This window comes from Siphateles boraxobius, unplaced genomic scaffold (assembly GCF_051911475.1).
Source record: "Siphateles boraxobius isolate OS27281-9 unplaced genomic scaffold, OSU_SipBor_1 18, whole genome shotgun sequence".
In the NCBI taxonomy this organism is placed as follows: domain Eukaryota; kingdom Metazoa; phylum Chordata; class Actinopteri; order Cypriniformes; family Leuciscidae; genus Siphateles; species Siphateles boraxobius.
In genome coordinates this window covers 11,773,836-11,788,753 of record NW_027508788.1, presented here as the reverse complement: position 1 = coordinate 11,788,753, position 14,918 = coordinate 11,773,836, and the positions used below count along the sequence as shown (strand labels likewise).

The window sequence follows — 14,918 nt, the reverse complement described above, 5'->3', positions numbered from 1 at the left end:
CCCAAATAGTTAACTCGGACTGCTTAATTAAGTTTAATTTAATACATCACATAGGCAAAACTGATTTATTACACTTACAATTTGCCGGTACATTTGATTCGGCAGAAGTCATGTTGATGTCAATGGAGGAGCCATGAGTTAAACCAGTTATGATAGGCGAAAACACATGGCCACCATCAGATGAAGAGATTTTGCCTGTTTACATAAAATATCTGTCAGTTCATCTGTTCATTATACAGCCAATAGAGTACCTGCCCCCCTTTTTCACAGTCGCTGGTTACCGGAAGTGTTTTTACTTCCAGAAAACGCCTGTTGCACTCTATAATGTTTCTCATTAAAAATAAATATAAACCACACTAACATGTTACTTGGATGTCCGGTCGTCCTGCAGTGTTTGCTGTGATGACAATGATGAAGTTTACAGTTCTTTTCCATTCAGGGGCGCATAATATCATAAATATTGAACCATCTGAAATAAGACGCTGGACGGTGCCCAGCGTCAGAATGTATAACTAAATTATGAGAATGTGTATTGTGAAAAACGCTAGGCTATATAAATAGCTTTGACTTAACTTTTATATATTTTGGTTATCACATTGTGCCATTCATATTTATAGCTTACATTTTAAACAATTTTATCATGCAAAGTGCTAAAAGTTAAAATCAAAGACAAAGTAAAAGAAGAATTAAAAAGTAGCCTACCGAAATTTAAAAAGTAAGTAACTGAAAAGGAATAAAATACAGATTAAATAATTAAATAGGCCTATTCAGATATAACCATGTCTGACAAATATAATCTAAATTATATTTAAAACATTTATTTTAAAGTCCTTTATGGAAACCCCCCAGCGGCCAACTACAGTAAAATGTGATTGGATGGGGGGGGGGAAATATATATATATATATATATATATTTTTTTTTTTTTTCTGAAACGTATATGCCGTCAAAAACATTTGATATAGAACATATAACAATGTGTAAGAGCAACAAAGCATGCTATAACAGCAATAGCATGTTTAAAACACTAATGAATTATACCGTCTTTTCCTTATGTGTAAACAATCTTTTTAAATAAGACACTGTAGCATAAATGAATTATAAAGACAATACTCACTTTTAGACATGTCTTTTGATGAGGTGGTAAGAGGAGTGAGGGTGCAAAAGTTTTTGGTCCAGAAATGATTTGTCTTGGCTGTTTATAAAGAAGAGGCTGGGCAAAATACTCTTGGAAAACGTCAGAGCTATTTGTCCACAATGTTCTTTCAGTTTTTTTTTTTTCAGGTCACACATGGCAATAAATTACTATAGCCGCTTAAGGACTAAATTGTTGGGTCTTTAACAAAAAAGCCTCCAAAATGGAGGAGGTCAAAGGGCATGTTTTCCTGCTATATAGTATCATCAGCTGCTCTCCCAAAGGCTGTTCATGCAGCCTACAGACAAACTGTCGCATCAACAAATGCTAACATTTTAAAGTTCTACATATATTTTGAGTAGATAACCGATAGTATATTCTCAGTAAAGGGTTTCACCCTGTGTGTTTCCACACTGATTAAGGATAGTTTGAGAGATACAAGAAAAGTAAAAAATGATATACACCTTATACGTGCAATAGATCATATAGCTACCGTAGAAAAAGTAAGATCATGCTTTGAATTAAGAGGAGTAAAATTAAATATGCTGTGTGATGGACCAAAAAAGGTACATCGCGTCTCTGAAAATGTACAGTGGTTTTCTAAATGATACAACTTAATCTAAATAAGAGCAATGTAGAGTCCTGGGATTTCTTAAAAACAAAAAAACAACAACTACAAAAAAACATTGTGACAAACTTTGACAACATATTTCATGCGGCATGGACAAAAATACTGTTTGAAATAATTTGTATAATATCTAAGATACCAAAGTACAGTTTTTGCTTTATTTTTTGAACAGACGCTTTAGTAAAAATAATAGCTTAGGTTAAATTTATGTAAAATCATTTATATCATACAGAAGTCTTCTAAGAAGATAAATAGAAGATACGACTTTAAAAAAACGTTAAAGCTTTGATTTAAACAGTCTTTTAATTTTAAAAGATCTAATTTAAACTTTTAATATTTCAAATGAATTTAGTATGAATAAAACTCTGGAAAGCAGACTAACTTTACATATGCTATGACATTGGCACATCCCAGAGGCTCATCTGTCCTGTAACTCCTCTCGTCTCTGTGAGGGGGTCATGCATTCATTTCACCCTGTAGTTTATCACTGAAGGAATAAAAAAGGAATAAAATTTTGTTTATGACTTTGGACTGTTTTTATCATTGCATAAAGAACTACATCTTCAGCACTGTGGAAATGTAAGGTATTTTTATATTTATATACTTTTGTATTTATATATAAATTAATTTAGCTAAAACTATGTTTAAATAGTTTGAATTCATTTTAGTAACATACTTGTTAATATTCATTGAGTTATATACTTTATTTATAATCATTTAATTTAAATATAGAGATTAGTTAATTTATGGAACTGAGTTAGTGTGAGTGCAATGTATGTAAAAACAATGTAAAGATGTTGTTTTCTGTGATGGTCGTGTTTGTGTACGGGATTAAATATGCTGTTACAGTACAAAAATCATTATGGCTATATTAATAAAAATTATACTTTAGGTCACCGTTAAATAAAATCATTACAGTAATCTTCAAAAGATAAATAGAAGATACGACTGTATTACAACGTTTTTATTAAGACTTTAAATAATTCATTGAATTGAATTTAAATTATCTTTTATTTTTAACATTAACTTTTAAGATTAACACTAACAAAACATCCTCAACGTCTCATACTGCTGGCTGAACACACGCACACACACACACACACACACACACACACACACACACACACACACACACACACACACACACACACACACACACACACACACACACACATTCCTCCACCACTCTAAATCACAGAGTGTCACAAACGCTGGTGTGGGAGAAAAACACTCAGGGATATTTTGTATCAAAACTTTAAACTTATTGCATCTTTGTAAATACATTCATACGTTAAAAGGACAATGATGTGTTGGGATTTACTTCTTAAATTCTCTGAAAATGTAAGATGATTTTCTTTATTTTGTGTTCATCTAAAACAAAACTAATTGGTGCACTGTGTTTCAGTAAATTTAGAAAAGATGGTTATTTTTAAAATGAACGATATAATCATATCATTTATATACTTTTAAAGAACAGAATGTATTTCAACTCTACTTAGGGTGAAGATAATATATTTGTAAATGACTAAATGTAAATGTTATAACCGTTTCATATATACTTGTAAATAACAGAACGTTTTCAACTTTAGTTAGTGTGAAAATATTATATTTGTAAATGACTAAATGTAAATTTTATAAATATTTCATTCATATACTTTTAAAGAACAGAATGTGTTTCAACTTTAGTTACTGGGAGATATTTTCTCACTTTCACCCCCCCAGCAGGGGGTGCAGGAATAGGGTGGTGTCTCACTCACAGACAGACGCACACACTTAGCGCGGAGACCATTGCTGTCATGCGCTGGTGTTTGAGAGACTGAGGGGAGGGAGGGTGTCACACACACACACACACACACACACACACACACACACACACACACACACACACACACACACACACACACACACACACACACACACACACACACACACACACACACACACACTCCTCCACCACTCTGAATCACAGAGTGTCAAAAACACAGAGTGTTTAAAAACTTTAAACTTATTTAATCTGAAATGACTGCTTCAGTAGATTTTTAGTAAGATATTTATTTTTGTTTTGAAAAGATATTGTATTAACCATTTCATTTATATACTTTTTAAAGAACAGAATGTGTTTCAACTTTAGTTACTGGGAGATATTTTCTCACTATCCCCATTTATATAGCGTGCTCAGGAATGCCAGGATATCGGATGACACGCACACACTCACAGACAGACGCACACACACACAGTGCGGAGACTGTCAACTTTAATCCAATTCTTCACCATAGTGAAACGGTAAGATGATTTTACTTTTGTAATTCTAATCTATTCTAATCTATATGCGACATTAGAAAAATTATTTTCTCACCCCGACACGGAGGGGATTTCCCACACCAAGAAGTTATTTCCCCCCGGGGTCAATAGGTCAAAATCAATGGGGCAAAGACAACTGGCAAAGACAACTGGCAACTTCATATATCATACAAAGGTCAATAGGGTAAAGACAACTGTCAACTTGATCGATCGATAGGTCAAAGGTTAATCCCTACATTAAGCGACCTCCGGAACAACCCCCTCCGGAAGGTCAAAGGTTAATCCCTACATCAAAGGACCTCCGGAACATCCTCCGGAAGGTCAAAGGTTAGCCCCGCCCACCTGTCAATCATAGGGTCATAAATCATTTTGACATAAGCCGAATCATATAACTACTATTAGATGATTTATACTTATCAAAGGCTAGGGGTGCTTATATAAGATCCAGGAAAAGATGGCTTGAAGAACGAGAACTCAATTCAGCATATTTCTTTAAGCTTGAAAAGAGGAAAAATTTTTGAAAAGGGAAAACTTTCAACAATTTAGAAATTGTGTTGATGGCAAAATTGTAAAAGATCCAAAGGATTTAGCCAATTTCAGTACCAATTTTTATAAAAATCTTTATAGCTCAAAATGTACAGAGCAGATATCAACTTTGTTTCTGGATTCAGATATTAATGTTAAAGCTATCTCTGAAAGTGATAGAATGTGTTGTTACTCATGAGGAAGTAATAAGCGCAATTAAGAGTTTGAAAAACAATAAATCCCCAGGATGTGATGGACTTACAGAATTTGTACAAATTATTTGCTGATTAACTTTCTCCTTTTTTAACAAGTGTTTTTAAAGAGAGTATTGATAGAGAAGCTTTACCGGCTCCTACTTAAACGCAGGGTATGATCACACTAATTCCTAAACCAAAGAAAGATCTTACATATTTGCACAATTGGCAACCCATCACACTCCTTAACAATGAATTATAAAATTTTTGCCATAATATTTGCTAAAAGACTTAAAGAATGTTTGGATAGCATTATAGATGAGACTCAGTCTGGATGTATGAGACACATAATGAATAACATTAGATTAGTTTTAGATTTATTTGATTATAGCAATTTGGTGGAACATAATAGTTTTATTCTTTTTCTGGATTTTTATAAAGCTTTTGATTCAGTAGAACATCATTTTATTTTTAAATCGGTGCAAAAGTTTGGTTTTGGTGAATTTTTTTGTAAGGCGGTAAGGACTCTTTATTATAATTGTAATGGTACAATCAAATTAAAAAATGGTACTTCTCGTTTTACTTGTCACGTGGTATTAGACTAGGATGTCCAATATCCCTTTATTTGTTTTTACTAGTTTCCCTGTTATTTGCTTCTTATGTTTCTAATAGTGGTCTTTGTGGTATCTCTACTGCTGACAAACAGATATTCATCAGTCAGTTGACTGATGATACCACACTTTTTTGCATGATGCTAACCAAGTTCTGTTAGCACTAGAGTATATCCAGCAATTCTCCAAAGCTTCAGGCTTAGTCTTGAACCTTTCAAAATGTGAACTGATGTCCATCAAAGAGTGTAATTTGTCACAAATTTGTAATATTCAAATTAGAGATCAGGTATCATATTTGGTTATTATTATAACAAAAAATGACCTAGAAAAATGCTCTGTAAATTTTAATCCACTAATTGAGAGTACACAGAAAAAAACTTAATATATATTGCTCCAGCGAGATCTGTCATTAAAGGGAAGAAATTTACTAGCCAAAGCTGAGGGCTTGTCAAGGTTAACATACGCTTCTCTTTGAGTGTCGACACTGCCATTCTTAAAAAAAAATTGATACAATGCTCCTCAACTTTGTTTGGAAGAATAAAACTCATTTTGTCAGAAAATCTGTACTTATGAACTCCATTGAGAAGGGGGGTTTAAACTTTCTCGATTTTACCACTTTAAACAACACCTTTAAAATAAGTTGGATAAAGAACTTTATTAACAAGCCTGCATCGATCTGGAAGCTGATCCCTAATGTTATTTTTTTCGAAACTAGGGGGTTTAGAATTCTTATTAACCTGTAATTAACATAATGAAAATCCCTATCAAATTATCCCTTTTTCATAGGCAAATGTTATTAGCTTGGTCCCTCATCTTTAAACACAATTTTACACCTCACTCATATATATATTTTGGAATAATAAGGACCTACTGTATAAACATAAATCTATTTTCTTTGATAGTTGGTTTAAAAATGGAACTATTTTTGTATCTCAACTTTCAATCAAAGTGATTCAATTTGTAATTATTCTGAGTTGGTAAAGCATGGAATTCCTGTTACTCCAAAAGAGTTTGCAATTATGGCTGATGCAGTGCCACAATGAGTTCTCGTGCTTTTTAAAGTATTTTCTTTTTCATCTCTTTGTCACTCAATGGATCTGTGTAAGACATTTGTAGGTAAACAGTGAGATGAAATCTTAGATTTCACCGCAATAAAACCAGGTTACAACTGGGGAAATAACAAATACAATAGGATTAAGGAGTCTAAACATACACTTTGTGTGCATGTGATAAATCTTTCTGAATTTATATACAGGCTACTTATTAGCTACATGGCCCTACAGTGTAATGTAATAAAAGGATAACCAGAGGTTTCACATATTGACTTTTGCAGGCAAGAGTAGTTGAAGAAAGTAGCTAGAGCCTAACCATGAAAAGGAAGGCTAAAAATTGGGATAATGCCAGCTTTTTTGCTAAAAAAAATTCAAAGAAGTACACAGGAGGAAGAGCGTGAGGGAAATGAAGGAGAAGGCAGTAAACTGGAGAGACCAGGAGGGTCAGAGCAGGAGAAGATAGAAGGAGACGAGGAAATAAGTAAAGAGGACGAGGAAATAAGTAAAGGAGATGAGGAAATAAGTGAAGGAGACGAGGAAATAAGGGAAGGAGACGAGGAAATAAGTAAAGAGGACAAGGAAATAAGTAAAGGAGACGAGGAAATAAGTGAAGGAGACGAGGAAATAAGTAAAGGAGACAAGGAAATAATTGAAGTAGAAGACAGAAGGAGACGAGGAAATAAGTAAAGGAGAAGACGGAAATAAGTGAAGGAGACGAGGAAATAAGTGACGGAGAAGAGGAAATAATTGAAGGAGAAGAGGAAATAATTGAAGGAGAAGAGGAAATAAGTGAAGGAGATGAGGAAATAAGTAAAGGAGATGAGGAAATAAGTGAAGGAGACGAGGAAATAAGTGAAGGAGACGAGGAAATAAGTGAAGGAGACGAGGAAATAAGTGAAGGTGACGAGGAAATAAGTGAAGGAGACGAGGAAATAAGTGAAGGAGACGAGGAAATAAGTGAAGGAGACGAGGAAAAAAGTGAAGGAGACGAGGAAATAAGTAAAGGAGACGAGGAAATAAGTGAAGGAGACGAGGAAATAAGTAAAGGAGACGAGGAAATAAGTAAAGGAGACGACGGAAATAAGTGAAGGAGACGAGGAAATACGTGAAGGAGACGAGGAAATAAGTGACGGAGAAGAGGAAATAAGTGACGGAGAAGAGGAAATAAGTGAAGGAGACAAGGAAATAAGTGACGGAGAAGAGGAAATAAGTAAAGGAGACGAAGAGGAAATAAGTAAAGGAGACGAGGAAATAAGTAAAGGAGACGAGGAAATAAGTGAAGGAGACAAGGAAATAAGTAAAGGAGACGAAGAGGAAATAAGTAAAGGAGACGAAGAGGAAATAAGTGAAGGAGACGAGGAAATAAGTAAAGGAGACGAGGAAATAAGTGAAGGAGACGAGGAAATAAGTGAAGGAGACGAGGAAATAAGTGAAGGAGACGAGGAAATAAGTGACGGAGACGAGGAAATAAGTGACGGAGACGAGGAAATAAGTAAAGGAGACGAGGAAATAAGTGAAGGAGACGAGGAAATAAGTAAAGGAGACGAGGAAATAAGTGAAGGAGACGAGGAAATAAGTGAAGGAGACAAGGAAATAAGTGAAGTGAAATTTTTTGAGTTCTCAAAAAAATTAAAAGCTATAAGAACAGTGGCTGCGTTTAAGGACTTGGCAATTAATCTGTTTTAAAAGACCACGCCAAAAATACTTCGGATGCCACGATGCCATCAAGCGGTATCTCTGGACGTAATCAGTCCTTCACTGACCAATCAATTGCATTAGCAGAATGCTAGCGTGTTATGCGCAACCATAACTCAACCTGTAAGAAATCGAAAGGACATAAGTACTTGTTCATTTAACTTTGGACTCATTTCAAGTTTAAGATTTAAACTTGAAATGAAAGTGTATTTTGAATCTATTGAGTTCTCAAAAAATGTAAAAGCTATAAGAACAGTGGCTGCGTTTAAGGACTTGGCAATTAATCTGGATTAAAAAGATTAAAGGAACTTAATCAGGACGGAAGGACTCTGTTGTATTATGTTATGACAATGACAATAATTGTTGATGTGGTTTTTTTTGTTTCCTTGTTTTTTGTTGTTGTTTTCTTTTACGAGCATTTAATAAAATTAAATAAAAAAAGAAATGACTGAGTTTGCCCTTGAGCAAGGCACCTAACCCCAAGTGCTCCCCGGGCGCCTCACAGGCTGCCCGCTGCTCCGGGTGTGTGTATGTGTGTTTGAAGTGGGTGTGTGTTCACTACTCACTACGCTGCTCCTAATGTGTGTGCACTTACTTGGATGGGTCAAATGCAGAGGTGAAATTCCAAGTTTGGGTTACCATACTTGGCCATCATGTGTCACTTTCACTTTCACTTTTCACTATGTTTAAACCGATCAGGGACAAATACTCTTTATAAAAGGTTAAAATATCATAAATATGCAGATTTAAATATGTAAAAGCTGACTGAACACTGATGAGAATATCGCTTCAGAATAAATTAGATTTACAACACACACACAAAAAATAAAAAAAAATTCTGGACAAGCAATTTTTTTACTTGGACAAGTGAATGATCAATTTACTTGTTCGAAGGACAAGCACATGAAAAGCTCTTATTTTATATAGGCCTAGTATTATGTTTATGTGGCGAGCCTGAGTATAGTTTTACACATCAGCCCAGTCTATTCTGTAAAGTTAGTGATATGCCAGGTCTGTTTTTTTTGTTTGTTTGTTTTTTTACACATTAATCTGACAATAAATGTGGCACACCCAGTGTTTCTTATGCACACCCAGAGATGCTTTTCTGGCTATGCTAGTGGTTTAAATACATTTATGTTGTTAATAAATAACAATAAATTGTTGTTGTACCAGCATTATCGCAAGTTTTATTTTTCACAGTATAATCTCAATGTCATGATTTGCCACTGCAAGAGTAGGATACAGGTGTGGTGCCGAATTCTGACCCCCGCCAAATTATTACCCCCCTAGTATGGTAGGTTTAGGATTAGTTGTTGGGGAGGGGTTAGGATCAGGGGTGGGGTTAGGATTAGGCAATCAGATACTGATTTCAACGAGGGGGGTAATAATTTGGCACAACACCGGCACCTTTGTGTTACACATTGCACACATTGTTACATTAACCAGAAACAAATGTAAACAAGTATAACACACATTACACTGATTTTTTTGTTTGTTTTTGGTGCCACCCCAAGATTTTGCCGTGGCCTCCACTGGCCACTCACCCCTATTAAAATGTTCTGGGGGCGCCACTGTTTCACCCTCATAAATAAACGAATAATTCTGCTTACCTGCTTAACTGTGCTGTGAACAAAACCTGGACAAGAACAACAAAACGGTTATTTAGAAAAACGAGCAATCTGAAACAAACGTCAGCATCTGCTTTCATTTTTTGAAGTGAAAGTAAGAAATGCGGTTTCTCACCAGGATTCTGGATCAACGGTTTTCTTATAGCCTATGTTACAATACGCTAAGTTATATAATTCAAAGCAATGTTCAAAACCCTGCAGTCAGACGCCCTGCTGAAGCACAGTGACTCGAGGAGTTCACAGATATGTCTGGACGAGGTCGATGGTCCAATCACAGATCGTTTGTGATGATCAAGGATGGAGTGATCATGTGGGAGTGGGTAATGGGTACTTTCTCTTGGCTTGGGCCTCCGGTAATCCCCCTGCTCCCGGTGGCAGGTGTTTTCCCTAAATTCGACACAGATCAACATGTGCATTCTCTGTTATACACATTGGTGTAATTCTGCTGTTAATTCAGGTAAAGTTTTTTTTTTTTATGTTCAATAGAATGAACCCCCGAAATAAGTAAACTGACTTTTATCTGTATAACCTATTATGTTAAGTTCTAATAAACTTTGATAAAATATATATTATTTCATAATTAAGACAGTAGGCTAAGTCTGTCAAGATTAAATATAGCCTAACTCTGTTCATTTATTTTTTTCAGATTTCATTGCATAGGCCTATCGCTAATGTCTACTCACACTCAAGTTGTTTCAAACCTGTATGAGTTTCTTTCTTCTGCTGAAAACAAAGGAAGATATTTTGAAGAATGTCGGTAACCATGTTGGAACAACTTGAGAGTGAGTAAATGATTACAGAATTTAAATTTTTGGGTGAACTATCCCTTTAACCCCTAGGTTTTCTGAGGGGAGATCTTAACACTGTTCAGTTTAACATTAATATAAATATTACTGTAATTATTTTCTCACTTTGTGTTTTTTTTTCTTCTTCAAAGAACAGCTTAAATTGACAGCAACATAGGCCTACTGTACTCTCTGGCTTGATCAGAGCTTGATCAGAGAATGTCTAATATGGGGGGAAGTATGCCACATATGAAGAAGTAATATATACTATGGAAATTATACTGAAGAACACATATGCCACTCTCAGTAAACGTCCGGGTTCTGAACTAGTTGCAGTTCCACTATGGCTCCATATGAGGGCGCTCACAGGACGAGTGCAGAATGAATGGCGTCTATGGAGATATACCCCTAAAAATCCACTTTTCTCAGGATATAATTTTTTGTCTAGTAATTTGAATGTTGTTTTCGAAAGGAGATGCAAAGAAATTACAGATTACTGGGTGTTAGATTTTTTAGAGTCACTTATTTGCTTTATAAAGTCTTTTAAAATGAAAATGACGTCATAAACATCTTACAACAGAGAACTGCTTTACGGCAATCCTTCAGTCAATTTGGTGCTTTCGCGATCTGCACTTTCTTTTCTCTCGAGGCATCGACAACACAGCTGACACAGGTAAATACACGTGCTAGAGGAGTTTTTGGTTTGTTGTTTTAAAAGACCACGCCGAAAATACTTCGGATGCCACGATGCCATCAAGCGGTATCTCTGGACGTAATCAGTCCTTCACTGACCAATCAATTCCATTAGCAGAATGCTAGCGTGTTATGCGCAACCATAACTCAACCTGTAAGAAATCGAAAGGACATAAGAAGACACCTCGAGGGGTGGCGAGGAGGGTTCATCCTTCTAGCTCCCCTGAGGAAGCGGACTACAAGGTCGTTCCTACCCAGTGACTGGCCATGCGAATGTTTGACAAACGCAGCAATAGCCGCCACATATACCTTGAGCATGGATGGGGATCTACCCTTATCCAAGAGCTCCTGTAGGAAGGAGAGAACCTCCGACACCCCACAATCTTGTGGATCCAGGTTGAGAGCTGAGCACCAACCTGAGAACACTGACCACTTGGAAGCACAAAGCCGCCTAGTAGAGGGCGCTCTAGCTTGCGTAATCGTGTTTAACACTCCGTCGGGGAGACTGATGGGTACCCGTTGATGGCCCACACATGCAGAGCCCAAAGCTCGGGTCGTGGGTGCCAAATCGTACCCCCGGCTTATGAGAGGAGATCTCTCCTCAACGGGACAGGCCACGGAGGCTAGCTCTGAAGCTGCATCAGCTCCGGAAATCAAACTTGGTTCGGCCAGAACGGAGCTACTAGAAGTACACAGGAACCGTTCTCCCTTATACGCTTGATTACCTGTGGTAACAGCATGATCGGAGGGAAAGCATAGAGAGGGCGGCTGGGCCAGTGATGGGCCAGCGCGTCCTTGTTCTTTGTGAAGCATATTGGACACTGAGCGTTGTCTTGAGACGCAAAGAGGTCGACTTCTGCTGTGCCAAAGGTGTCCCACAACAGCTGAACTGTCTGAGGGTGGAGGGACCATTCCCCTGGGGGAACGTTGTCCCTGGACAGCCTGTCTGGACGCACATTAAGATGGCCTGGCACATGCGCCGCTCTCAGCGAGAGTAGGTTGCGCTGAACCCATACAAGGATGCATTCTGCCAGTGCATGAAGGTTCCGTGATCTCAGACTGCCGTGGCGATTTATGTAGGAAACCACCGACATGTTGTCCGTGCGGACAAGGACATGGTGGCCCTTTAGAAGGGGAAGGAGGAACCGCAAGGCGTTCTCGACCGCCTTCATCTCTAGACAGTTTATGTGCAAGCTCTTTTCTTGGCTTGACCTCAGGCCAAAAGTCGGTCTGCCCTCATAGAGGGCGCCCCAGCCCGAATTGGAGGCGTCTGTCGAAACCAATATCAGTTTAGAGATTACTCCCAGGTTTACACCTGTCTGAAACCAGTCGACCGCCTTCCAGGGCTCCAGAGCTGTGACACAGTTCTGAGTTACCTTGAGACGTAAACGACCGGATGCCCATGCTCGACGCAGGACCCGCGTCTTCAGCCAGTGCTGTAAAGGGCGCATGCGAAGCAGACCTAAACGAAGAAATTATTAAGTTGTGAATGGACTGTGTGTTTGGCATGCGTTTTTTAATAAAAAAATTGCATACTTCACCTCCAATTGTCATGTTAAGGACAACATTATTGTTTTTTAGTCTTGAAACCTATTTTATTGGACTCCTTGACCACAAAAATGTATCCGTTGATACCAAATTTGTCATTATAGCTATAACAGAAGCTAAGATATGGGCCTCTCAAGTATGGTCGGCGGCCATTTTTAAAAAATGTGCTTATATAAGATACAAAATGTGATCTCATTTGTGTCTTAGGATAAATTTATTTCTATGGCCCTAAGGTACTTCCATACCAAAGGGGACCTTTGCATCATGACTTGAAGTCAAAAGTCACATAACCTCCCTACTATTTATTCGAATCTGTGCAGATCAAGTTCCAATCTTTAAGTGTCTGTTCAGCTGCTTCACTCAATGTACAGGTAACGGATCCACTATCGACGAGGGCTAATAGTTTCACTTTCCCCTCAACCAATACTGGAGCATAGAACAGATCATCTTCATCATTAATTCTCTGGTAAGTAGCTTTTGGAGCCTCACAGAGAGTCTTTTGCTGAACTGCAGTTACTTCACTTGCACTGTTTTGACTTAAGTGGTCACTAGTAGTTACATGAACAGCTAATGGGTTTTACCCCCCCCCCCCCCAACCCCCCCAACCCCCCCCCCTAAACACCTAAAACACAGTCCCTCCTTAAAACAGTGAGTCTTTGTAGTATGATCTTGAGCCCTACATATATAGAAGAAATTCTTATAGATACTTTAAGTGAAGAGTTTAACAATGACGCTTTACAGTATATGTCAGATATGATTGCATTACATATTCTATAAATGATATTAGTTTGAACTACTTGTACAGATTACATTAACAGGAAATATTTTCCCCCAGCAATGAATGTTAAAAGCTCTAGTCACAGAACAAATAATTAAGTTTGATTTATTGTAATTGTAATTTTGTGGAACATGATAGAACATGACTCCCAGAATTACTTTAGTAAATCTTTAGAAGAAAAAAAAAACAATTTTAGGTGGACATTTGTTTATATATATATATATATATTAGAACAAAATGTATGCAGGGTTGAGGAGTGAGTTAACTGTAATGAAATGATGTTATTGAATTACAAAATGAATGTAATTGTATTTAGTTGCATTACTGAGGGAAAATGTGTAATTTAAATAGTTACTAATCAAATTAAAAGGAAATTGATTTACATTGATAAAGTAATCCAAATAAAATAATCCAAACCACATTTATTATGGGCAACTTATAACAGTAAGCAATTACATTTCCAAAGTAACCTTCCAAAAGCTGAATGTATGTGAGATTCAACATTCTTTCTGTTGTGTGACTGGGGTGAGCACCCGTCCCGCTTTGTGTTGTACCGCACAGCATTTTTCACCCCTTGTCCCCCACGTTTTATATTGAGAAAATGTACCGCATTTTTATCAGTCTGTTTGTTTTTAATTATCATATTAAGAAAACGTGCATGCGTTCTTTTGCCTTTTTAATAAAGCATTTTATTTATTATTTTTGCTGCGTAGTTTATCACCTATATATAATAGCGCTTCGTCAGAAGTACAAATACAACAGCCGTTTTTAAAATCATATCCAATGGTTGAAAAGAAAGGAGTAAACACGGTCACTAGTAGGTTGTCAATCAAAATGTTGAGCGGTGATTCGTTCCATGTGTTCCCTGTCAGAAAACAAATGGATAATTCGATAAATTTAAATTTTAATTTAACAGAATTTTATCAACTTATTGCCGGCTGTAGTTGTTTTAATTCACATCCTTTCTAAAAATATGAAAATGTTTGGTGTAATATATTCTTAATATATAAGGCTGTCAATAAACTAATTTGTTGTTTTATATTTTATTTGTTCATTATTTATTTTGTTGATTTTAGTTGGACTTAGTCAGAACTGTTTCAAAAATAGTGATCTGCATGATGTCTGCTGTCTTTGTGCTCAGTGATGTTGAATTTAAATGGCAAGTAAAATAAAGACATGTTATGTTACATTGTGATGTAATTGTGTTGTCTGGAAGGGACTAAATAACAAAGTATTTTTATCAGCTGAAATGCAGAATACAAATGTTTTTATTAAGTTAAATGGACATTATATAACAGTTTCAGGTTATGTTTTAGTGTTGGTAACATGTCCCACATCGTCCCACAT

At 36.6% G+C, this 14,918-nt stretch overlaps 1 protein-coding gene across 3 annotated transcripts in view; it reads right to left on the bottom strand.

Moving 5' to 3' along the window:
• LOC143741205 (uncharacterized) overlaps positions 1–14,918 on the bottom strand; it is a 50,870-nt gene that overhangs the window by 32,449 nt on the left and 3,503 nt on the right. Inside the window, exons 3-4 of one of the 3 annotated variants that reach the window (XM_077233651.1) lie at positions 9,883–10,154; positions 9,750–9,775 (exon numbers count right to left, since the gene is read on the bottom strand). The gene's annotated coding sequence lies outside the window, so the exon portion shown is untranslated. Of the gene's footprint in view, positions 1–9,749; positions 9,776–9,882; positions 10,155–14,918 lie in introns of those variants that run through there. The other 2 variants (XM_077233652.1, XM_077233653.1) reach the window with 2 other exon arrangements.